Source organism: Oratosquilla oratoria, chromosome 12, assembly GCF_046742065.1.
Source record: "Oratosquilla oratoria isolate Oo_2021 chromosome 12, ASM4674206v1, whole genome shotgun sequence".
NCBI lineage: Eukaryota > Metazoa > Arthropoda > Malacostraca > Stomatopoda > Squillidae > Oratosquilla > Oratosquilla oratoria.
In genome coordinates, this window is record NC_134788.1 from 72,348,260 (window position 1) to 72,375,382 (window position 27,123).

A 27,123-nucleotide genomic window follows, 5' to 3' on the forward strand; every position below is an offset into this window, starting at 1 on the left:
GATGAAGCCAAAAGCATGCAGATACTACTTAAGGAATGAATGTAAATATGGTGTAGTGGGTAATGGATGCAAAGAGTCACATCCAAAAATCTGCCAAAAGTTTATGAGGCATGGGCTAGACAAGAGGTCCGGATGCACTTTGGGATGGAAATGTGTTAACTTCCACCCCTTTGTATGCAGACGCTCTCTCCACAAGGGAACATGCCACCAGAGGAACTGCAGATTCCCTCACGTAAAGGAAACCCAGACCCAGAGACCACAAGGAATGGATAATGACCAAAAGGTACAACCTATAACTCATTCCCGACTACAAGCAGCTCCAGGTCCACACAAACCTACCACATCACAACCACCAACTGACCCAAATATACCTAGCACTGGTGCCGACAAAAGCTGGCAAATAAACCAGGTCCAGGATTCAGTAATAGAACGCTAGACCAATATCACCCTAGCCCCAGCAACATGCACAGCAGACCAGAGTGCTTTTTTAGAGCGTCTCATGGAACGAATGCTAGCACTAGAAAAACAGTCACAAATAATAATGACGAGGCTACTAGTCCAAGCGGACGACCACGAACGTTAGCTGATGGGGAGGTGGAGCTGCCACTAAACTGTTTCTTTGTGGGTAACATCAGAGGGCTTTACCCACAAAGCAACCAGTGTAAAGTACCAGTGCTCGAAGAGTTGGCAGCAGAAGAGAGGACTACCTTTATTACCCTCACAGAAACTCACCTTAACGAAGCTATCCTAGATGCAGAAATTAATATTCAGAATTTCACCCTATTCAGAGCTGATAGGGTGGATAGAAGTCATGGAGGGGTAGCATCATACTTATGGGAGGATTTAGCAGCAAACACCGAAGTTCTTACTGCCTTCTCAAATAAACAACAGAGTTGCCAGCTGTACATGTAAAGAAGCTCGACCTAATCATTGCAACCTTGTATCGACCATCAAACACCACAGGGGAAATGTTCAAAGAAGTTTAAGAAAAATTACAACCACTCCTTCATCACCTGCCATCCCCCTACACTGAAGTCATACTTGCAGGCGATTTTAACTTACCAATAATAACCTGGCCCTCTAGGAATATACGAGGAGGAACGACAAATGAACAGAGGCAAGCAATGGAAATGATCAGCCTAGCCGATATAGCCTATCTCAAGCAATTCATTGAAGTTCCAACAAGAGGCAACAACATACTTGATCTACTATTCAGTAACAACTATGATCTAGTACATGCATATCAAGTTACCAAGACAACAATGTCTGACCACGGTCTTATCAAAGTTATGACAACGCATTTTACTAAACAACAAATAGCTCAACAAAAGGCACACTTCCCTTGTTCCTCTCTCCAAGACCTGAATTTCTTCAGCAAAGATATAGATTGGGACGAGATTAGAAAAGAACTAGGCCGGACCGACTGGGTAACTCTTTTCCAAGACAAAGACGCTGATGGAGCCCTGGACATCCTACAGAGAAGATGCCTCCTAAACCAACAAATACTAAAAAACGAAGAAAAATTATTCCAAGAGACAGGAAAAACTTGATGAAGAAGAGAACAAGGCTAAAAGTCAAACTCCAAAAGACCACCCACCTACCAACCACTACTAATATTCAAAGAGAACTCGAGGAAATCGAGGGAAAACACATTCAGTCCTACAAAGACCAGAGGGCTCAAGGGGAACTACGAGCAATCTCTAATATTCAAATGAATAGCAAAGTCTTTTACTCATATGCTAACAAGAAACTAGAGAGTACACCAACCATAGGACCACATATAAATCCAGCTGGGGAAATCGAGAGCGACCCATTCAAAATAGCAGAGTTGCTCAAACAGCAATACAAGAGTGTGTTTAGCCAACCGAAAGGTAATCGATCCACACACCTTCTTCAGCGAACCCCAGGAGACGCCACACCAATTATCTTCAGTAGAGATCTCTATACAAGAAATAATAGCGGCCATCAACAAGATCGCATCAAATGCAGCAGCAGAACGAGATGGCTTTCATGCCCAATTGCTAAAGAAATGTAAACTTCAGCTAGCTCTACCCCTGAAACTGCTATGGACTATGTCTCTACAAGCAGGACATATGCCACAAGCCCTCAAATATGGCACAATCACCCTAATACACAAACGGGGTAGCAAGGGCATTACCAGAAACTACAGACCAGTAGTACTAACATCCCATTTGATAAAAACAATGGAAAGGGTAGTGCGGAAAGCAATCGTTAACTACCTGGAAACCATAGAAGCATTTAACAATGGCCAACATGGATTCAGACAAGGACGCTCATGCCTCTCGCAACTACCCGCTCACTATGACAGAATACTGGACGACACCAAAGATGGGGACAACGACCATGTCATATACCTCGACTTTGCAAAAGCGTTCGATAAGGTGGATCATGGGATTCTCTTACACAAAATACGAGCGCTTGGAATATGTGGAGTCCTAGGTAAATGGCTGCACAGCTTCTTATCTGATAGGAAACAGCGAGTCAACGTCCAAGGAAATCATTCACAGGCAAGCAGTATTATTAGCGGTGTCCCTCAAGGTACTGTACTGGGTTCCTTACTGTTCCTCATCATGATAGGGGACATAGACAGAGACCTTCAACGCTCTACAGCTACATCCTTCGCCGATGACACGCGAATGGAAATGAAGATCCGCACACAACAAGATGCCGATGACCTACAGCAAGACCTTAATGAAATCCTGAGGTAGACAGAGGAGAACAACATGGCACTGAACGGAGACAAGTTTGAGCTTTTACGCTATGGCCACCATCTAGATCTCAAGAACTCGACAAAGTATTAGTGTGACCAACAAGAAATCATTGCTAAGGACATAGTGAAAGATCTGGGAGAGAGTATGGACAGTGATGCCTCCTTCTACCATCACATCAATCAAGCAACATTAAAAGCAAGGCATCTATCAGGGTGGATCCTACGTACCTTCCAGACAAGAAGTCCAAGGTGTATGCTAACCCTGTGGGAATCATTAGTTCTACCACAACTAGAATACTGCTGCCAACTTTGGTGTCCCTAGAAAATATCAGAAATTATTGAGATTGAAGGGCCCCAAAGGACTTTCACTAGCAAAATACATGGGCTCCAGGAACTGAATTACTGGGAGAGGCAGAAGGATTGCAGCTGTTTTATCTCCAACGGCGCAGGGAACGCTATATTATCATCTACATCTGGAAGGTGCTAGAAAAGAGGGTGCCCAACACTTGTATTCGAGAAACAGTCCACCAAAGAAGAGGGAGGTTGTGCTATGTGAGGACTGCTCCTGGATCAACACTGAGCATCAAGTCCAGAATACACAACAGCTTCTCGTTCAGTGGGCCAAGATTGTTCAACTGCATCCCGCCGCAACTGAGAAACATAACAGGGGTGTCTCCAGACACCTTCAAAAAACATCTGGATATATGGTTGGCCAAAATACCAGACAGAGCAGCCGCCAACACCAGGATACACCAGCCCCAACGCCAACCGACTGATCGATTGGACCATTGATGTGAGGGAGTTGCCTGGTCACAGTGGGACCCCAGTCTAGCTGCGTCGATCACCGACAGAAGTCATCTAAGTGTAAGTGTATCATAAGCTCTATCAAGGGGTAACTAATCTGTTTTGGTTTCATAATCCAGAAATCCACTCCTTACGATCTGACCGTTCACAAGCTGTGGTTTACTTAAAAGTCCTGTTCTATGTAGGAAGTAGTGGTGAGTGATAGCAGTACTGGTGTTTTTTTTTTTTTTTTCATCCAGGATTGGACATGTGTGAAATAGAAGTCTTGCTCACAGGCATACTAAAGCTGTTTAAGAACATCGGTTATGATGTAAAGACATGTGGGGTTTGATTGCTAATGTAGGATTTGTTGGATATTGTTCCTAGCCTATATCAATATACTTAACACTGCTGATTGAAGAACTGGATAACAATCTATTACGTAGAGATGTGTATGCACCTTAACTTGCACTGGAAAAACGAAGAGGGCGACGTGATCTAATATATATTCAAACGGGCCAAGGTTATCGTTTAGACAGCAGGGCAGTACTCATAGTAATGGCCTCTTGCAGTCTCCTCCGGTCTTCGTGGGCCGCGTCGTCGATTGGTTTTCCTCCTCTCAGGGCGATAGTGTTGTTGCACTCTGACCGAGGTAGTGAAGGAGGAGTTGGTCATACCGCAGTACTCGCAGTCTCTTTCCTGCCGTCCGTCCTACTACTTCCCCACAGCACTTGTACCCAAACCCGAGGGAACGGGGACTGACCGCTCTACCATGTGATTTACAAAGTTCTATCTTAGTTACAACAGTGAAGCCAATAAAGGCTTTTGTCTAACTCGACTATTCTTCGTGGGTGGGGTCGGGAGCTGCGTGAAAAGATATGGCAGTCGCCTTCACTACTGAGTAACTGTTATCAAACTGCAACCCCTTTTTGTATATAATTATAAATCACCGAAATAATTATACTTTTATATATTGATATAGGACTCCATAATAATGGGCATTTCAATTTCATTAATATTTTTCTTTTCATATATTGATTTCTGATTTTGAATTGTGATATCCATAAGTCACATTATCCTTGGCGCACATTGATAATGATCATGAAATTAACAAAATGTTGGAAGCTGTCCTCTTGTATGTGATAAAGTGACAATGGCGGAAAATGTGGGAAACTGTCCCTATACCTACATGAGGATGCCGGCATCTGCGTCATGGTTATATCTATTTTGCAGTTGTGGCCGAGTGACTCCAAAATTCTGTGAATCGGCCTGCTGATCATATTTTCTGTGGTTATAACAGTCATAGTGGAAGAGAACGAGTAATGCTGCTGCATAACACGAGTATGGCGATGCATCATCGTGCATCAGGCAGCTGATGCTTCCCGCGATCATCTGACTCGTACCAAAGAGATTAATGGAAAAATACCACAACAGTTCAAAATTTTAAAATATTTTAATGACTCTTTTTATATCACACATACAACATAAGGACATAAGAATAAAGGAGACTGCAGGAGACCATAAGGCCTACATTAGGCAGCTCCGTACAAACCATCAATTTTTTTTTATTACAAAGGATTACAAAGGCGGAGCATGCCGACAGGAGACCTTTTGGTCCATATCTAGGTCGGATGCGAAAAAAAAATCATAAGAAACTACAATAATGTATGCAACAAACAAAATACATAAATAAATGCATAGGTATAGTTGAATAACAAACAGGTAAACAGTAAATAATAAATTGACAACTAATAAATGAAAATCAAACAGACAAATGATAACAAAACAAAAACAAATATAAAATAAATTGTAATCATTACAGCATCTTGCTTAGGTGTTTATCTAAATGAGTCTTAAAGCTTCGAACTGAACCACATTGCACTACCTGTGCAGGAAGTTTATTCCATTCATTAACTACACGGTTGGCAAAGTTGTTTCTACCTACTTCCAAATTGAATCTATTTCCGGATAGTTTGAGACCATTGTTTCTTGTCTGATTCTCATTCAATGTGAACATTTTGTCACTTTTGATGTTGTCAATTCCCTTTAGAATCTAGCCACCTCTGATTCTACGCTTTTTTAGGGAAAACAGATTCATATGTTTTATTCGATTTTCGTATGATTTATTTTTAATATTTGGAATCAGTTTTGTGGCTCGCCGTTGTACTTTTTCCAGTCTGTTAATGTCTTTAATGAGATTCGGTGACCATACGGAAACAGCATATTCCAAATGTGGACGAACTAACGATTTATATAGCTTGTTAATGAGTGATGGACTTTTGAAATCAAAAGATCGCGCAATCAGTCCTAGAATCTTATTTGTTTTCTCAGAGGCTGAAATACACTGCTTGGATGATGTGAGGTCGTTACTGATAATTACGCAGAGATCTTTTTCACTATCCACTTTTGTTAACGAATTTCCAAATAACTTGTAATCGTACTTACTGTTGTTTTTACCTATGTGCATTACCTTGCATTTACTTGTGTTAAATTTCATTAGCCACTTTTCAGACCATTGCTGTAATTGATCTAAATCTTCTTGAATATCTAATTGGTTTGAGTGATCATTTGCCACTCCGCACAGTTTTGTATCATCAGCAAATTGGAAACAGATTTTAGTCCATGGTCTATATCATTTATATATACTATGAATAGAAGTGGCCCAAGAACGGAAATCTGAGGAACTCCACTTGCAACACTTTTCCATCCAGAAGTTTTTCCATTTAAAACAACTCTGTTTTCGACCATTCAACCAATTACTAGTCCAACCTAATAGGCTACCACTTATTCCATGCAAAGCTAATTTAGTAAGTAGTCTTTCGTGTGGGACGGTATCAAAAGCTTTTGCAAAGTCTAGATATACTAAATCTATATTGTTTCTTTTGTCATAATTCGAGATAACTGTTGTAGAATTCGAGTAAGTCACGCAAGAACGTTTCCGTCTGAAACCATGCTGGCTATCATTTATCAAACGGTTACTTTCTAAATGATGTTCGATAGCATCTCTGATGATAGTATCCATTATTTTTCCTACGATTGAAGTCGAACTTATAGGCCTATAGTTATTTGGTTTCTTTTTGTCACCTTTTTTAAATATGAGAGTAACGTTAGCTAGCTTCCATTCTCTTGGGACATCTCCGGATATGATGGATTTCTTGAAAATAATTTATAATGGAACAACAATCTCATTTTTCATTTCCTTTAAGATTCTTGGATGCCAACCGTCAGGCCCTGGTGTTTTATTAACTTTGAGTTTGTCTATACACCTTTTAATTTTTTCTTTTGTTATATTTACCGTAGTAAGTTTACCCTAGACTTTTCACAGGTTTCAGTTTGGAATTCACCTTGAGGTGTTTCGTTTACGAATACCGAGCTCAAATAATTGTTTAAGATATTACACATTCCTTCATTTGAATATTCAAGTTGACCGTCAGCAGATAATAGTGGACCAATGTGATTCCTAACAACCTTTATCTCTAATGTAACTATAGAATTCTTTGGGATTCTCTCTGGATTTATCAGCGATGTTCATTTCGTATTGTCTTTTTTAAATATCTCTGTATTGATACATAACTTTCAGTCATTAGATGCACCCGAGCACTTATATTTCTTATAAGCCTGTCTCTTTTTACCAATACTTTTTTCAGTTTCTTTGTCGAGCCACTTTGGGCGAGCCTGATTTGGGGGACTTCTGTCCTTAAAAGGAATGTAAGTTTGAATCATCTTAGTGAGCTTATTTTGAAATATTTCCCACATCTGATCTACAGGTCTTTCGTTTAATTTTGCCTCCCAATCTGTAAGCTGAAGCTCCTGACGTAGTCCCATGAACTGAGCTTTACTGAAATCGGGTATTTTAGAAACAAGTATCTATTCTAAAATTGTTTAGGAGTTTGAATCTAACTAGGTTGTGATCGCTATTTGCAACAGATTCACCGACTTCTACATCAGTTACCATGCTTTCGCGGCTAGTGATCAAAAGATCGAGTAAGTTTCCATATCTTGTGGGCTCTTTTACATGCTGAATTAAGTAATTGTCACCAAGAAAATCAAACAAGCGACTACCTATATGGCCATGTTCAAGGGTCATCCAATCAATGTCAGTAAAATTGAAATCACCCATTATCAATAAATCGCGATTGCAGAAACTAGACAGTTCTTGAAATAACAGTTTGTCGTCTGCTAATGAAAATAACTTTGGCCTATATATTACACCTATATTCATTTTTTTGTCCATTTGATTGGGTTAACTCAACCCACAAACTATCGTATGCATCTTGTTTCACTTTCTCTAAAACACAAGCGTGAACATTGTTTTTAACGTACAACAGAACACTCCCACCTTTCTTGTGGTTTCTATCCTGATGAAAGTGTTTAAATCCCGCAATATCAAATTCAGCTTCGAACTCTGCATCATTTAACCATGTCTCAGTTATTCCTATCATATCGAGATTTTCGCTTTTGACATACGCCTGTATTTCTTGAAATTTGTTCCTAATACTACGAGCATTAAAGTACATGGCTTTAAGAAACTCGTGATTATTTCTTTTTGACACATTTTGAGTTTCAATATCATGTCATACATTATCATTTTAATTTTTATTTATTCCTTGCTCTATATCATTATTTGGTCCTTCATTGACATTCGATGCCTCATTAACATTTCTCCCATCAAAATTAACATTTCCCCCATCACGGTCATCTGGTCGATCACGGTCATCCGATCTCTTTTGTACATTTTGTCCCCCTACGTCACCGTGATTCACGCCGGCCTCCCGTCGTTCATTGACATTATGTCCGGCATCCCTTCCTAAAATTATATTTTGTCCTCCACTGACATTATATCCTACTGTGACATTTTCTCCTCCATTATCATTACATCCTATCGTGATATTTTGTCCACTATCATTACTTCCCATCGTGATCTTTTGTCCTCCACTGTCATTACATCCCATTGCGACATTTTGTCCCATGACATTACATCCTAATGTAACATTTCGTCCTCTACCGACATTATATCCTAAAACTATATTTTGTCCTATACTGGCACATTGTTCTACATTAATGCTATACTCTACAATGATATTTTGGCCTTTATTGACATTCTGTCCGGTATCCCTTCCTAAAATTATATTTTGTCCTCCACTGACATTATATCCTACTGTGACATTTTCTCCTCCATTATCATTACATCCTATCGTGATGTTTTGTCCTCCACTATCATTACTTCCCATCGTGATCTTTTGTCCTCCACTGTCATTACATCCCATTGCGACATTTTGTCCTATGACATTACATCCTAATGTAACATTTCGTCCTCTACCGACATTATATCCTAAAATTATATTTTGTCCTATACTGGCACATTGTTCTACATTAATGCTATACTCTACACTGTTTTCCCATGCACATTCTATTTCCCCTTCCCTTTGGGCCTCTACCCTAAAAAAGGAGCTAGCTCATTACAAACTCCCACGATGAGGTTTGTAAGAACATCTTTGCCTCTGCGGGTAAGGTGGATCCCATCAGAAGCGTAAAGGTCATGGCGCCTAGAAAAGAGATACCAAGGATCAAGAAAGTGGTATCCCAATTGTGTGCACAACTGCGATATCCTATCATTGATCCCTATGGCTCTACTGTTCCAACACGAGCCTGCGTAGATCCTCGGGAGGATCCCACAGACTACGTGACGGCTCCCACGTTCCTTCATCTCCTGAAGGAGGACCTTGTAATTCCGAACAAGCTCCTCTAATCTCACCCTACCTACATCGTTACTACCCGTATGAACAATCGTAACCGTGTTCTTCCGTCCTTGCTCCCTAATGGACTGGGTACAGTCGGCGATCCCACGGCCCGGTTGACATACAAGCTTGCAACGTCGCTTAGTCTTCCGCTGCGGGATGTCGTCATAGCCTCGCACCATGGAGTCCCCCACCACCAAGAACTCCTGGTTTTCAGCCACTTCATCCTCCAGTAGAGCAAAACGATTGGCTAGAGCCAGCGGTTGCTCCACAGGGCACACGTCTACCGAACGCGGGCTCGACAAACGGGACCCCACGGAGCGCCACTCGCTCACGGCAGTGACAGTAGGGGAAGAAGTGGAACGCTCTTTGGGTTGTGGGGAGGGTTCACTCTTCTCACGGAGCGCACTCCTGAGAAGACGAATTTCCTCCTCACACATCCTGAGACGGACCTCTAGGTTCACGCAACCTTCACAAGCCATTTCGCTCCTCCTTCAGCAATAAAAACGGCAAAGAGAAAATACAAATCAACAACAACAACAAAATCAAAGCGGTCTCTAATAAACTAAATACGCGAAGCTTACTCTGCTTACCTTATACTATTTCTCCTACCTTTGGAGTACAGTAACAAAAAACTGTTTTAAATTTAAATAGAACACTACACTTTATCTTATACAAAAACACAACACAATCACTTAACACTATTCGGAGATATAAATTTCACAGGTATTCGCTAGCTGGTGTCTGTGCAGAAAAACGAGCTGAGGTCACGAGCGGACTGACTGAGGTCACGAGCATTTTTTTTTTTTTTTCCGATGGGACACTCGATGTACTCATCGGCATCCCGTTTTGAAATATTTCTTATGATCTCCTTCTTTAGTTCTTGTTTTATTTCTTCTTTCTCCTTCTTTAATTCTTCTTTTTCTTGAAAAGTCCTTTCCCAAACCTTAAGGTCTCTTTAATTTCTTTTTCTTTTTCTTTTTTCTTTTTTCGATGGGACACTCTCGATGTACTCATCGGCATCCCGTTTTGAAATATTTCTTATGATCTCCTTCTTTAGTTCTTGTTTTATTTCTTCTTTCTCCTTCTTTAATTCTTCTTTTTCTTGGAAAGTCCTTTCCCAAACCTTAAGGGGGACCGACGCATCTGATTCCGATTCGTCGACGGCATAGTCGTAATCAGGCAGGATCATTGCCGTTGCGGCTTCTTCACTAATATTGCAAGCTGAAGCAGGAATATCAACGGATCCTAATTCAGGTTCCTTACAAATTGGGACATTTTTGCCGGATTTCGGAAGGTGGTCATAAAAACTCTTTCTTGTACTCCCTGCCCTTCGCTCGCGGCCAATCAATCGTCTCCGTTGCCGTGACGTCAATGTTCTCGTCCAATCAGTCGTCTCCGTTGCCGTGACGTCACCACTCTCGGCCAATCAGTTGTCTACGTTGCCGTGACGTCACCACTCTCTCAGCCAATCAGATTCCTTACACAATGGAACATTTTTGCCGAATTTCGAAAGGTGGTCATAAAAATCATAAAAACGCCAGGAAACTTTCAAAACTGGAAAACTTTATTTTTTATATACATAGATTTATTCATTTATTTATTTATCTGTTTATTATTTTTTAAAACGAATCCTATTGCCAGAACTTTTTATTCAGCTGAGGGAAACCCTCGAAGATAACATTTGTTACCATTACCATTTCTAATGCCGTTACCATTCTAATACCATTACCGTTTTCACTTCCGATAACATAAGAATCACGATTTGCGATTACGGATAACGCTTTCGATTTATGCTTCCGATTTACGCTTACGATTCACGATTCCGCATTTACGAATTTCTCTAATTTTACGAATACCCACGGTTACTATTAACGGCCATTTTCTATCTAATTAAATTTTGGCATTTCTTGGCTGCCATTTGCGATCTCTGAGTTCCTGAATATCTACTAGGAGATACCTCAGACGACTGCAGGTTTCCTTCTTGTCAACAATCTCTTTAATTGAAGAATAGATCTTCTAGACCTGTTGGGTTCCGATGGGTGAGGTCTGAGCTACCTCGTCCATCTTGTGACCCACTGCCTGTAGAATGGCACAGACTGCCTCCAAAGAGGTCTCGTCTCTTCTCGTGAGGAGGAACTGAGTGCACTAGGCGACTCTTCTCACTGGGATAAGGTCTTCGAGGCAAAGGCTTGCGATGAAAACACACAAGGCAACGTACCGCTTTCTATAAGAAATTTTCTAGAGCTCTGCTTCTGCCCGTTCTTCGCGGGACAGGTTTTCGCTCTCAGAGGAGGCTTTTGTGTCTTCCCTTGGTTGGAATAAGCTTTGACACTAGCTAACCAGACGGGTTTTAAAGACTTCCGTTCTCTCTTTGTCCATCGTGCCAGTCAACATTTTTGATAGCTGCGCGTAAGTTCGCGAGTAAAATTGCTATCTGGTCGAAAAGTCGACGATTGAATTGGCCCCCATTTCCACCGTGCCCGGGTGTTCAATGAGGAAGTCCGATATTTGATGGGATATCTTCTCAAAGTTCTTGGGCGACAACTTATTCATGAGGGATTTGAATACCCCCATGTCTGAGGCCTATTTGTCCATGTGGACGGGCCTTTCTTCGGTCGAGGTGGGTGCTGTCTACTCCATTCTTTTGTGCCAGTTAACTGGAGTTGGTATAACTCGGTGGGCAGTCACCGGAGGATGGCAGACCTTATCCCTTTTCTGTTGAGGTTCAGTGACTCCAAGAAGTTTGGTGCTTTCTTTGGTATTAGATGGCGCTGCCTAACACTGCCTGTTATGCCAGTTGGCAGGAATTGGTATAACCCGGGGCCCGGTCACCGGGGTTTGTCGCAGCTATTCCTTTTGCTGCTGAGGATTATAGACAATGGAAGGCTTGGCAGTCCCGACTTGCCTTGTGTCTTTCTGTATCCTTTGGGGTTTGAAGGCGTTTGGCACTGGTTTGCCATCTTGAGCCATATGCCTTCTGTCGGCGTGTCTTTTCCTCTCTGGTACTAAAGTTTTGGGCGCGGTAGTTGCCTCTTTCTTATTGCTCCTTTTCTTCTTTTCGACTTGAATCCATTCTCCTTCTTTATCATCATTGATATTTTCTCCATCATTTATTGGTTTTTCCTCTTCTACATTGGCCTTAATTTTTTCCTCATATTCAATTTTCTCACAAACCAATTTATCGTTCTTTGCTGCCTCATTGATAATTTTAACTTTTTTTATCATCTTTTCCATTAATGATTTCATTTATTTTTCTGTTTTTCATTTCCTGTTCAGTTTTCTATGTGATCATATTCTTTTCCATTGCGTCTCTTTGATTAATCCTTTCCCAATCCTTTTCAGCCTTTTTAGCATGTTTTCCATTTGTTGTAATGGCTTCTACTTTTTCCTTGCTTTCTATATCATTATTTCCATTCATTTTCTGAAATTTGTCTTCAAATTCAATTTCCTGTCTTTTTGTACTATCATACATTGCTCTCAGTTTACTTATAACTTTCTTAGCCTTTTCAATATCAAATTGATAATTATCTTTCTTATTTTCCTTTTCGGTTGTTTTACCTTGTTCGCCATTTGTTCTAATAGTCTCTACTTTTTCGTTACTTTCTTTATTATTTTTCCCATTCACTTTCTTAATTTTGCCTTCACATTCCATTTCCTGTTCTTCTGTTGTCACCTGCCCTTGCCTACCTAAGAGGATGTCTGCCACTTCCTCGGGCAGAGTAGTCTTCATTGTGGTGCAGGATTCCAACTTGTACCTCAGGACACGGACATAAACACTTCCATCTTGGTCCTTGAGGAACTGGACCTTTTCTATAAATTCCTCGACGAACTCCTGGGAGTTCGTAGAAGAGCCGTGGCCAGAGCCGCCTACGAGATCCTCGAGCCAAGGAATGTTGCCGCCGAACATCAAGAGGCACCCAACACCTAAACGTCGGTTCGCCCCTAACCGAGCATAACTTCATCAAGCGGAGAACGGAGATGAACTCCACACAGACTCTCGGAAGGCCTGGGAAAGACACCCTCTCCTACCCTCTTGAACCAAAGCTACGGAACATCCTTTGGCGTGTATCGGCGGGGAAATATTATGACAAAATATGCCTTCATGTTAAATATAATTATTTGGCTGGCTCTGGCCATTGACATATGTTCAAGGTATGACATTTATTTCTTTATGTTCTAGTGCACACACACACACACACACACACACACACACACACACACACACACACACACACACACACACACACACACACACACACACACACACACACACACACACACACACACACCTCTCATGGCGCTGTGGTTAGAGCTCTGGCCTGCCACTACGGAGGTCCGGGTTCGATCCTCGCCCCTCTGAGCTCTCTTCCAGGAGGGAAATAGCTGTCGATCACGAGTCCAACACGTGATCCAAAGACCAAGTGAATACACACACATACACACACACAAATATATATATATATGTGTGTGTGTGTGTGTGTGTGTGTGTGTGTGTGTGTGTGTGTGTGTGTGTGTGTGTGTGTGTGTGTCTGTGTATCTATCTATCTATATATATATCTAGGACTTCCATTCCTCTCATGATTCTATAAATAGTCAGCAGATCTCCTCTTTCTCTTCTTTGTTCGTATGTTATTTGGAGAGAGTTCATGACAACTTTGTCGTTGCTCTTTGTATTCTTTCTAATTTTCTTATATTCTTTTTAGTACTGGGTGTCCATAGTGTTGCTGCATACTCCAGTTTTGGTCTTATTAGTGTAACTAATATTTTTTAATAATTTCCTCATACAAGTAGTCAAATGCCACTTTCATTGACGTTAGTAGGTTGAAAGTTTTTCCGACTATCTTATTGATATGATTGTCCGGTGTCATGTCTTTGCTGATTATTACTCCAAGGTCTCTTTCCGAGTTCATTTTTTTTTATTTCTTCTTCACCAATTTTATAATTTCTTGATATTCTATTTTTACTTTTTCCAAACTCCTTTATACTACACTTCTTGATATTGAATTCCACCTCTCACTTCTGAGTCCATTTCCAGATTTTGTCTAGGTCTATACGTGTGTGTATGTGTCTGTGTGTGTGTGTATATATATGTACATATATGTATATGAGCCCGACCTGTACAAATTATGTGTTATATCTTATAAGTGTATAAGTAATGGAAGGTGAAAACTTAATTTCATGGTGATGTGTAGTTTTACATAGCCTGGAAGTGGCCGAACGTAAGGAAGAACGACACGACACCATAAAAATGTGTGACGTCACATTCATGATATATATTTATTTTGTGACTATCATGTATTATATGGGTGTATATCTGTATTTTCTATTTAAGCGAAAATTTTCGCGTTATATGCATGTGTTTTTTGTGCTCTAATATATATTTTCAACGTAGTTTTACATTGTCTGGAAGTGGCCGAGCGTAAGGAAGAACGACATGACGTCACGAGCTTCTGCATTTCATAAAAATGTGTGACGTCACATCCATGATATATATTTATTATGTGACTATCATGTATTTTATGGGTGCATATTTGTATTCTCTGTTATAAGTGAAATTTTTCGCGTTATATGCATGTGTTTTTATGCTCTAGTGTATATTCTCAAAGTAATATGTACATTTCAGAAATATGCGTGGTCCACCATTGATTGACGACGACTTCTGAGCTAGACTCAAGAAAGGCAAACTACTCAGCAACTGGTCTCTCCCGAAATATAAGCTATTGATTTCATAATCGTCGCACCACCTCATATAACTAATCAAATCGCTGCCTAAATCTTACAAGACTCAGTAATCTATATATTCAAGCCTCAAATATGTTTTTCAAGAGCCGGCAAAGACACAAAAAAAAAAAAAAAAATCGGCCGCTGCTTCAGAGAAAACGACATATTTGTTTCAATTCTACTCAACCTGAAGTGAAAATATTCATTCGCAAGATATCTAAACAAGATCCTTCGTCTATTGAATAACGGTAAAAGCTCCAGGTTATCTTTAGTTACATAGATTTACATGTGATTTATAAGACTTTTCATCTCTTTCGTACGAGGACACCATGTAAGATTTGGTTAACAACACTAAAATTACTCAAACGCTCTAATCATGAAAATAATAATAATAATAATAATAAAAGTAATAATATTGTTATTATTGAAAATAACAATAATGATAATAATTATAGTAATAATAATAATTATATTAATGATAATAATAATGATAATGATAATAATAATAATACTAATAATAATAATGATAATGATAATGATAATAATATTGATAATAATAATAATAATGATGATAATAATGATAGTAATAATAATAATAGTAATAATAATAATGATAGTAATAATAATACATACATACATATACCAAAGGCTTTTTCCCCCTTACACGGGGGGTAGCAAAAAAGAAAAAGGCATAGAAATCACTCCCACACCATTTCACCTCCGATATACTCCACTCCCCTCCACCCTCCTCCCTCCCTCCCTCCTATCTTGGTTCCTCCTGGATGACGGGTCATCCCTGCATCCTGTCCACTGCCCTTGGTCAGAAGCAGTGTCGTAAGACACAGCACATCCACAGCAAGGCCGCTTCATAAAATTCGGCGACCCCCCTCTCCGTCCCCTCATAGAGAAAAGGAGAAGACGGGGAGAAATCCTTTCGGGCTGCGTCAAATTTTTTCTCATACATACTTCCTCACCCCCATCCTCCATCCGCTCCACCTCATGCATCACAGCATCATCTATACACAACCCTTCTCCATTCACCCCTATCTTCTGTCCTCTCCCGTCCTTCCTCTACAGACATTCCTCTCTTTTGTAAAGCCCCTTTTACCCCATCCATCCATCTCATCCTAGGACCCCCCCCCCTCAAATTCACTCCTTCCACCTCTGCCTTCCACAATTCTTTTACTAGTCTTTCTTCACTCATTCTTTCCATGTGTCCAAACCATCCTAATATTCTTTCATCAACCCTATCTCCCAGTTTCCTTTCCACCCCTGTTCTCCTCCTCACCTCCTCATTTCTCACTCAAATAATGTTTTATTCACACTTCGTGCAATTTTGCAAACCTTGGCACAACAAAATCGCAATCTGCCATTAAATAGAAGTTAATTATAATCGGTCACATAAAAAGTTTTATACTTTTTGTAAAAGTTTAACAAGAATTTTGACAAGAATAAAATCCAGATTGCGCTCTAGTGGAAGGTGTTGCAAAGATTCCCACGTTACCAAGAAAATGTTAAATATGCTCAATAACTCCATAATGGATTTTTTTTTAATTTGGGGGTGGGGGGTCATGGCCCCCCTGGCCCCCCTCTGGCTACGCCCTTGCTTGCAGTCTAATTCATTTTTGGGCTAATTTCTCCCGTCCATATCCGTTACACACAACACCACCTGTTACACACACAACACCCGTTACATATACATCCATAACCCCGTTACACTCGCACATCAGCATCCGTTACACACGTTACATCAAGGACCATATACATAGTCAAACGGTTTATCAAACGTGTTTGACCGTGTGAATGTGGGCACTTGGTTGTCAAACGTGTTTGACAAATCGGATTTGACCGTGTGAACGGGGCATTTGGTTGTCAAACGTTTGACAAACCCTTTGCCAAACGGTGTTTGACCGTGTGAATGAGGTGTTTGTCAAATATGTTTGACAAACCGTTTGTCAAACCGGGTTTGACCGTGTGACACCCAACCTTTTCGTCCTCCAACATGCAGGTTCTCCCGCAAGACCTTGGGGGGCTCTACGGGGGGGGGGGGGGGTACGTAGGGCGAGGCCAACGTCATCCTGTCGGGGGGGGGGGGACCCAGGGAACCCACCCACCCGCCCACTCGGGCCCCGCGGGCTACCTACCAGCAGTACAATACCTCTTGTGCGACGTCACGTCACCAGCCAGAGCTTCGTCAAGGAGACGTTTGACGCCATCATGGTCCACGGCATCGTCAAGGGGAGTCCAGTCAAGAAGTATTTTATCGACATTTTTTGTACTTATTACTATTATTGTTGTTGTTGTTGATGTTGTTTTATTACTATTATCATTATTAATATTATCATTATCATCATCATCACTGTCTCCGTCATCATTTATCATTATTATCGTCGTCGTCGTCGTCGTCTCCGTCAACATTCATTATTATTGTCAACATTTATTATTATTACTATCATCATCATTATTATTATTATCAATCATCATCATTGTTCTTATCATTAACACTACTAATTTTATTAATTATTATTGTTATTAATATTATAATTATTGTTGCCATTATGATTATTATCATTATTCATTGTTTTACTTAGAATCCTTACGGTACTAGAAACATGTAAGTTATCTAACGAAAAAGGGCGATTTTATTGAAAATGAAAATAATTAGCATTCTTTTCTGAGTGGACATTGATCCCCAAGCATAAAAATGCTGCGTTACCTCTGACCCGAAAGAATGTCGGTGAATGAACTAAAATGTCGACTTTTAATTAAGGTGGATGGCAAGAGAGAGGTAGAAAATGGGGACGACAGCCATAGTCGCAGGAATTATATTTATTTTCTTCTATTTCTTAGGATGTTTGACATATACTATTTCCCCTTCCCTGGTAAAATATATCTTAAATGTTTTTTGTTATAGTTTTAAATAAGGATGCTAAGTTTCTCTCTGGAATATCAATTTTTGTAGAGCGTCAAGCGGGCGCACGACTCCGTGCAACAAGAGTGGGTCTACATCAACGCCGGGCAAGTCAGCCTCAACGCGTCAGTCAACAGGAGAGATGAGAGTGAAAGGACGAAAGCCGTGTGTGCGTTTACCTAATTATATTTACCTCATTGTAGTATACAGCGAAGGAACAACACTCGTGGGATCCCGTCTCCTAATCTCCAATTACATACTTAGTCTTAAATTCATATATAGTTCCAAATATATCCTTGATTTCCAATTATCGTATTTAGATTTGCATTCATGCATTGTTTGTCTGCCCTGTCCAAAGTAACTCTTCACTTTACCAGAGTAAACCTGAATATAGCATAAAATAACCTAATATCGCCAAGACACTGTTTTAGCTAAAAAAAAAAAAAAAAACACATAGGCCTACATTACGCGATACGTTCAGAGTACGGACAAAAAATAATAAATTCTCAAGCGGAAATATGTTTGACAACTTAAAAGTCATGCTAGACTGGCGAAAATAACGCTTATTTTTTATTCCTCAAGAAAAATCTGTTTCTATAATATTTTTCATTGAAATAGCCCAATGTCATGGATAAATTATTTAGTGCAATTATGTGAAATGTTTTCACCACTGTTCGACACGGTGTCACGCGGGAATATATTAGACAACTAAATATTATGCTAGATTGGCAAAAATTATGCTTAATTTTTTATTCTTCATTATAACTTAGATTTTTATAATGTTGTTTCATTAGAATAACCCAATGTCATGGGTGAATTATGGCCATTTTAGTATATTGTGTGAAATGTTTTCACGCTTGCGCGACATGACGTCACACGGGAATATATTAGGCAATAATTTAAAAAATCATGCTAGACTGGCAAAAATCATGCTTAATCTTTTATTCTTCATGATAAGTTAGGTTTTTATAATATATTTTTCATTAAGTAGCCCATTGTCATGGTTGAATCAGTATTGTATTATAGAATCTAAAATTATTGCATTAATATAGAACGTAAAAAGTGATGCGTCATGTGTGTGTGTTCGTATGTGAGTGACAGGGAAACTTCTGGAACTTTGGCTAACTACCATTTTCTAATTACAAAGTTAAATATCATTTTATTCATAATGCGAAAGTTGAATAAATGGGATATAGATTATTATTCTCAAAATTGAATTATTGTATAACTGAAATTGGATGTATGTAAATTTCTGTGGAAGGAATAAATATAGAAAATTAATTATTGGCAACTGCCCTTGGGTGCGCTATTCCAGCGTGAGGTCATGTCTCGTAGGCAGAGTTCCAAGCGGGTCAGCATTGAGAAAGGTTGACGAGTGACAGTGAGAGTGCTTGTGCATATTTCCTTTGTGCTTTGAAATAAACCAACGTGTGAACGCCAATGCCTCTTCATCACTAACCACCTTATTTATTGAAATAACCTACATTATGACCATTTTATTTAATTATGGGAAATGTTTTCACGACCGCGCGACATGACGTCACACGGGAATATATTAGACAACTAAAAACTGCTAGGCAGCTAGACTGGCAAAGAACATGATTAATCTTTTATTATCCATGATAAAATTATATTAATAATGATTTTTCATAAAAATAGCCCAATATCATGGGTGAATTATGCCCATTTTAGTATATTATGTGAAATGTTTTCACGACCGCGCGACATGACGTCACATTGTAATATGTTAGACAACAGCTGATAATTATGATAGACTGGCAAAAATCATGCTTAATCTTTTATTCTTCATAATAAATTAGGTTTCTATATTTTTTCATTAAAATAGCCCAAAGTCACACACACGCAATTATCTATTTATTTACTTATCTATTTATTTATTTACCATGTGTTTTCCCTCCTCCTCCTCCTCCTCCACCACCTCCTCCTCGTCGTGGTCCTCCTCGTCCACCTGACCCTCGACCTTCCTTTGACGGCGGCGACAACGGGTCTCCTCCCCTCCCCGTCGCCCTCCTGTGTACAGCTGCGGTGGCAGCAGCGGCCCTGGGGAGGGCCACGTGGTTTTTCTGAACCCGTCCTTCCCCCTCCACGACGCGACGTCCTGACCACGTCCTGCACGCTCAGGATCAAACTCGGACCCAACATTTGCCAGGTAAGGCACAAGGTAGGGCCTTGCAGGAAGAAAGGGAGGGAGGGAGGGAGGGAGGATGGGAGGGAGGGAGAGAGGGAGGGAGGATGGGAGGGGGAAGGATGGGAGAGGGGAGAGGGAGGGAGGGAGGGAGGGAAGGAGGGAGAGAGGTAGAAGGGGAGGATGGGGAGAAGGAGGGAGAATGGGAGGGAAGAAGGGAGGGAGGAGGAGGAGGGAGGATAGGAGGGGAAATAGGGAGGGAGGGAGGGAGGGAGGGACAATAGGCCACCAACAAGGCAAGGTCATCCTATTAAGGCAGGAGGAGTGCAGCAGGACTTGCAGCAGACTGATGCAGCAGCACTGGGTTTAGATTGGACCAATTTCGATTTAATTAGAAAGGAAGGGGCAAGAATTGGATGGATGGAGATGACAGGTGATGATGGAACTCCCAAGTGTAGGCCATATGGTCTCTTGCGTGCAGCCTCCTTCGTCATGTTATTATACTTTTCTTGTGTTATTATGTTCTTATGTAAGTTGTTCCCAAACTCCTGCCTAGACAACGGTATGGAACTCCCAAGTGTAGGCCCTACGGTCTCCTGCAGCCTCCTTCTCCATGTTCTTATGTTATTATGCTCTCCTTATGTTCTTATGTAAGTTCCCAAACTCCTGCCTAGCCACCAGACAGGTGGTAATGGAAATTAAACTCCCAAGTGTAGGCCCTATGGTCTCTTGCATCCTCCTCCCTTCTTTTCAACATCTCCGAGTGGACTTTGAGACTGTGCGGACAAGGGGGGGCCTTTGCACGAGTCAGTTCCTCGAGTTCACGGGGGGGACCATTTGGCCCTTGGCATTCCACAGGATCTGCGGAACGAACGTCGACCAACACTGTGAGTAGTAGACTTCCCGTCAGACGCCCGACTCATCCCAATCTCCCCTTACCGGTCAGACGCCCGGAAGACGGGTCGCCGCCCCCTCTGTCTGGCTGCCGATGATGGGTCGCTGCCCCCTCTGTCTGGCTACTGAAGACGGGTCGCCGCCTCCTCTTTCTGAGTGCCGAAGACGGGTCGCCGCCCCCTCTGTCTGGTTGCCGAATACGGTTCGCCGCCCCCTCTGTCTTGGGATTCCACAGGATCTGCGGAACGAACGTCGACCAACTCTGTGAGAAGTAGACTTCCAGTCAGACGCCCGACTCATCCCAATCTCCCCTTACCGGTCAGACGCCCGGGAGACGGGTCGCCGCCCCCTCTGTTTGGCTGCCGATGATGGGTCGCCGCCCCCTCTGTCTGGCTGCCGAAGACGGCTCGCCGCCCTCTCTGCCTGGCTGCCGAAGACGGGTCGCCACCCCTCTTTCTGGCTGCCGAAGACGGGTCGCCACCCCTCTTTCTGGCTGACGAGGACGGGTCGCCGCCTCCTCTTTCTGGCTGCCGAAGACGGGTCGTCGCCCCTTCTGTCTGGTTGCCGAATACGGTTCGCCGCCCCCTCTGTCTGGCTGACGAAGACGGGTCGCCGCCCCCTCTGCTGGTTCTCGAAGACGGACCACCACCCCCTCTGTTTGGCTGCCGAAGACGGGTTGCCGCCTCCTCAGTCTGGTTGCCGAATACGGTTCGCCGCCCTGTCTGTCTGGCTGACGAAGACGGGTCACCGCCCTCTCTGTCTGGTTCTCGAAGACGGACCACCACCCCCTCTGGCTGCCGAAGACGGGTCGCCGTCCCCTCTGTCTGGCTGACGAAGACGGGTCGCCGCCCCCTCTGTCTGGTTGTCGAAGACGGGTCGCCGCCCCCTCTGTCTGGCTGCTAAAGACGGGTCAATGCCCCCTCTCTCTGGCTGCCGAAGACGGGTCGCCGCCCCCTCTATCTGGCTGCCCATGACGGGTCGCCGCCCCCTCTGTCTGGCTGCCGAAGACGGGTCGCCGCTCTCTGTGACTGCCTGCCCATGACGGGTCGCCACCCCTTCTGTCTGGCTGCTGAAAACTGGTCACCTCCCCCTATGTCTGGCTGCCGAAGACGGGTCACTGCCCCCTATGTCTAGCTGCCGAAGACGGGTCGCCGACCCCTCTGTCTGACTGCCGAAGACGGGTTGCCGCCCCCTATGTCTGGCTGCCGTAGATGAGTAACCGCCCCATGTGTCAGGCTGCCGAAGACGGTTCGCCACCCCCTCCTTCTGGCTGCCGAAGACGGGTCGTCGCCCCCTCTGTCTGGCTGCCGACGACGGGCCAATGCCCCCGTTTTCTAGTTGCCGAAGACGGGTCGCCGCCCCCTATGTCTGGCTGCCGAAGACGGGTCGCCGCCCCCTATGTCTGGCTGCCGAGGACGGGTCACCGCCCCATCTGTCTTGCTGCCGAAGATGGGTCGCCGCCCCTCCTTCTGGCTGCCGAAAACGGTTTACCGCCCCCTCCGTCTGGCTGCCGAAGACGGGTCGCCGCCCCATCTGTCTGGCTGCCGAACACGGGTTGCCGCTCCTCCTTCTGGCTGCCGAAGACGGGTCGCCGCCCCCTTCTTCCGGTTGCCGAAGACGGGTCGTCGCCTCCTATGTCTAGGTGCCGAAGACGGGTCGCCGCCCCCTATGTCTGGCTGCCGAGTACGGGTCGCTGCCCTCTTTTTCACACGGGTAAACCAGGTTTGAAAAACGGTTTGTCAAACATGTTTAAAAAAACATTCACACGGTCAAACCAGGTCTGACAAATAGTTTCTCAAACGGGTTTGAAAATTCATTCACACGGGCAAACTAGGTTTGGCAAGCGGCTTGTCAAACGTGCTTGAAAATGCATTCACACGGTCAAACCAGGTTTCAAAAACGGTTTGGCAAATGTGTTTGAAAACACATTCACACGGGCAAATCAGGTTTGAAAAACGGTTTGTCAAACGTGTATGAAAAACCGATCTCACAGTCAAACCAGGTTTGACAAACGGCTTGTCAAACATTATTGAAAATACATTCACACGAGCAAACCAGGTTTGATAAAGGTTTGGCAAACGTGTTTGCAAGACCGTTCACAAGATCAAACCAGGTTTGACAAATGGTTTGTCAAACTTGTTTGAAAACACATTCACACGGACAAACTAGGTTTGGCAAGCGGTTTGTCAAACGTGTTTGAAAAACTATTCACACGGTCAAACCAGGTTTGAAAAAATGTTAGTCAAACGGTATTTTTGCCTAGTGTGAACATGGAAATCAACGGCATTTTTGCCCTGTGTGAAGGAGGATATCGACGGCATTTTTGCTTAGTGTAAAGATGGAAATCGACGGCAGTTTTGCCTAGTGTGAAGATGGAAATCGACGGCAGTTTTGCCTAGTGTGAAGGAGGAAATCGACGGTATTTTTGCCTAGTGTGAAGATGAAAATCGACGGCATTTTTGTCCTGTGTGAAGGAGAAAATCGACGGTATTTTTGCTTAGTGTGAAGATGAAAATCGACGGCAGTTTTGCCCTGTGTGAAGGAGAAAATCGACGGCATTTTTGCCTAGTGTGAAGGAGGAAATCGACGGTAGTTTTGCCTAGTGTGAAGATGAAAATCGACGGCAGTTTTGTCCTGTGTGAAGGAGAAAATCGACGGCTTCTTTGCCTAGTGTGAAGAAGGAAATCGACGGTATTTTTGTTTAGTGTAAAGATGGAAATCGACGGCAGTTTTGCCTGGTGAAGATGGATATCGACGGCATTTTTGCTTAGTGTGAAGATGGAAATTGACGGCAGTTTTGCCTAGTGTGAAGATGGAAATCAACGGTATTTTGGGCTAGGTGTGTAGATGGAAATCGACGGTATTTTGGCCAAATGTGAAGATGGAAATCGACACTTATTTGCCTAGTTTGAAGATGGAGATCGACGGTGTTTTTGCCTAGTTTAAGACGACGTGAAAGGAAAATCCAGATGTCATGGTATCAAGGGGCGAAATTCTCAGGTCAGCACGTGGCCTTACGTAACACTGAACGAAACATTCTGAGAAAGCCGTGTAGAGAAAACTGTTTTAAGAATATAGAAAAGACGATGAATTTTGACAATTGCGTTCTTATTAAAACTGAGCGAAACATTCTGAGAAAATCCTTAAATACATGTAGAGAGAAACGTTAAAAGACGATGAATTTTGACAATTGTGTCGAACGAAACATTCTGAGAAATTTTGTAAACACGTGGAGAGAAAGATGTTTTAACAATATTATAGAAAATATGATGGATTTTGATGCGACGTGACGTCATAACGTCGGCATCAGAGCGCGGGAAGATTTTTCGGTCCTTGTGTATGGTCATCGCGCGTAGGCAACTTTTTCCTTGACTTTTGGCGATGAAAACATATTTCTGTATTTTGAGGACCAAAATCTCGATAGAGATAATCAGGAAACTTAAAATGTATATATACAAAAATAGCGTTTTCTATCGACGCCATGAAAATAATGACGGCAATGGAGCGCGGTGCATTGTGGGATTAATGACGTATTTCCCAATGTGAGAATCTAAAAATTAGTCTTTTGTCATCCATGCATGAGCATAGTTGCATGATTAAGTAGTTGTTACACATAGATTATATTTCTGACAACATATTTCCACCAAAATGTAAATATTTCTTGTCCAAACTCACCCTTTTTGGCGCATTTCATTTACTGCAAAGTATCTACATCAAATACAATGTCTTCATTTGATTCCTTCTTCCTTAAAGAACCTAATTTTGCAAATTAATCGACAAAAGTAATTATAAAGATACCAAGTATCAAGATGATATAATGTTAATCATCAAAATTCGCAAACACAATAGCAAATGTACCTCCAACCTCCATTTGAATAACGACAATATGACTTCCGTTGCAGACATCTAGACGTCTCTAAGGACATATTCAACAGCATATGACGGAAAGATCATTTGTTGTTTGGAGATTTGAACAATTAAAATTTGTAACCATATATCAAAATCCCACGAATCAAAATGCCATAGTCAATATTATCCCATTGTTCATAATCCCACACATAATATTCCAGGATGTTGATAGTATTAATAAACACTATATGTTAAAGTATAATTTCATTTGATAAATTCATTAATGAATATAGGCCTAGGTTAATTGGCGTGGGATTTTTACCAATGGGATTATGACCTTATGGGACTCTGTCATGGATTCGACACAGGCAAGGTCATCATATCAAGACCACAGGTCAGGACTCGCAGCAATAGGTTTAAACTGGACAAATTTAGATTAAGTTGTTTTAAGAAACGGTTAGACAACTTTATGCATGGGGATGACAGGTTTTAATGGACATGGAACTGCCTAGTGTAGGCCACATGGTCTCTTGCAATCTCCTTCGTTCTTATGTTCTTATCCCACTGGGCGTCGACGACCGTTGAGAGTTCGTTCGAGTCAAAAACGACGTTGGTTACAAAATTCAAATATTCAAATATTCCGTTACATCTAGCAAAGATGAAGGATGAACTAAGAGATTGTGTAAATCTAGATACGGATGTTAGACATACTGTTGAATTGTGCTTGGGATGTCTAGGTTTCTGTAATAAGCGAAGTCTTATTCTAGTTACATTCAAATGGAGGTTGGAGGTAGCATGTCGGAGGAATAATAGCCCAGTGTGATTGATTACCCTCCTGGAGGTCAGCCATATTGGATTTCCAAGTCTGCACCTAGATGCTACGCAAGTTTGACGACAATTATTAAAAGATAAGAATATTTGTAACGAAAATTCCCTTAACGATAAGAAATATAAAATAATGAAAATAATTATGTATATTTTGGGATCCGGCGAATTCACCGACAACAATTCATCGATATACACAATTCATCGAAAGATAGAAATATTCTAGTTTGAAATGTATAACTAGGTTGTGTTTTCATCCTTGATTTAGCATACTTTTACCTCTGATAATGAAATAATTACTTTCATAACCTTTATTTAGGATGAAGAATTTCTTTTCGTAGTATTTATCAAGAATAGTTAAAATTCTTTACTGACAGAACTATTGAAAATGACAAATAATTTTCAACTAAACTTAGAACTATAAATTGGTTTACTTAAAATTATAAAGCTAGGTCATGGGCTATTGCCCGCAAATAATCAACGACGTTGCTATATTCATGAAGGATATCTTTCTACAATGTTTTTTTTTTTTCATCCGTTCAGAGGAGTCACGATATTTCTTTCTTTGTAGTCGAGATGAAGTACCTGCCAAGTATTGATCGATTTTCACTTCATTATAGTTTTGTTCCTTGATTTAGCACACTTTACCTTTGATAATGAAATAGTTACTGTCATAGCCTTTATTTAGGATACTACAAAAAGCAAGGTAGGATTTTTCTTCTTCCACCCTTTCACCAATCAGATTATTTTCAAGTCTATCCATCATTCTATCTATCTATCTGAAAAAACACTGCCTTAATTGTTATTGAATCCAAATTCAAACGTCCGATCTGAATGGACTTGAAAAAAATAAAATCCAAAAGGAAGTGAACGAAGACTAAGATTTTGGACCAAGACTCACTAGAAATAGCAGGAGTATGATTTTATTCCAATTTATACGTGATATGAAGAAGTTTTTGCTAAGAATGTGTTTAAGACTGGGATAATTTAGTTGCAAAGTACATTATTTTTCCTTTTTGCAGATAAAGAAAATTTCTTGAAAAGTTTTATTTTGTTAAAAAAGAAACACACACACACACACACACACACACACACACATGCACACACTCACACACATTGTTCGCCAACGCAGGACCGACCTTCTAACGCCTCCCCTCCTCCCCTTCAACTCCTCAATATCTTATTAATTAAGGACGCAGGAGGCGACTCGCCAAGTTAACTCGTTACAATCATGTTCCGGACCCAGCAAAGGATTGAAGGAGGGAGGGAGGGAGGGAGGGAGGGAGGGCGCAGGAATTTTGGGGAGAAAAGTGGACGCACCTCTGTGGAAGGTTGTTCCTGCGGGAAGGAAGGAAGGAAGGAAGAAAGGAAGGAAAGGAGGAATGAAGGCGTTTGTTGGTTCGTTAGGTTGGATCATCGAGCGAGGAGGAGGCTGCTCCTGTAATTCGAGACCAGTTGTGTAACCACAGAAAGCCATTTCACGGGCGGACCTGTCGTCTGCATTGTTCCAGTAATAAGGAGA

General features: G+C 41.7%; 1 long non-coding RNA gene across 1 annotated transcript in view; it reads right to left on the reverse strand.

Annotated features, from left to right (window-relative positions):
- LOC143032020 (uncharacterized) overlaps positions 1–27,123 on the reverse strand; it is a 322,508-nt gene that overhangs the window by 77,487 nt on the left and 217,898 nt on the right. The gene's annotated exons all lie outside the window — the stretch shown is intronic.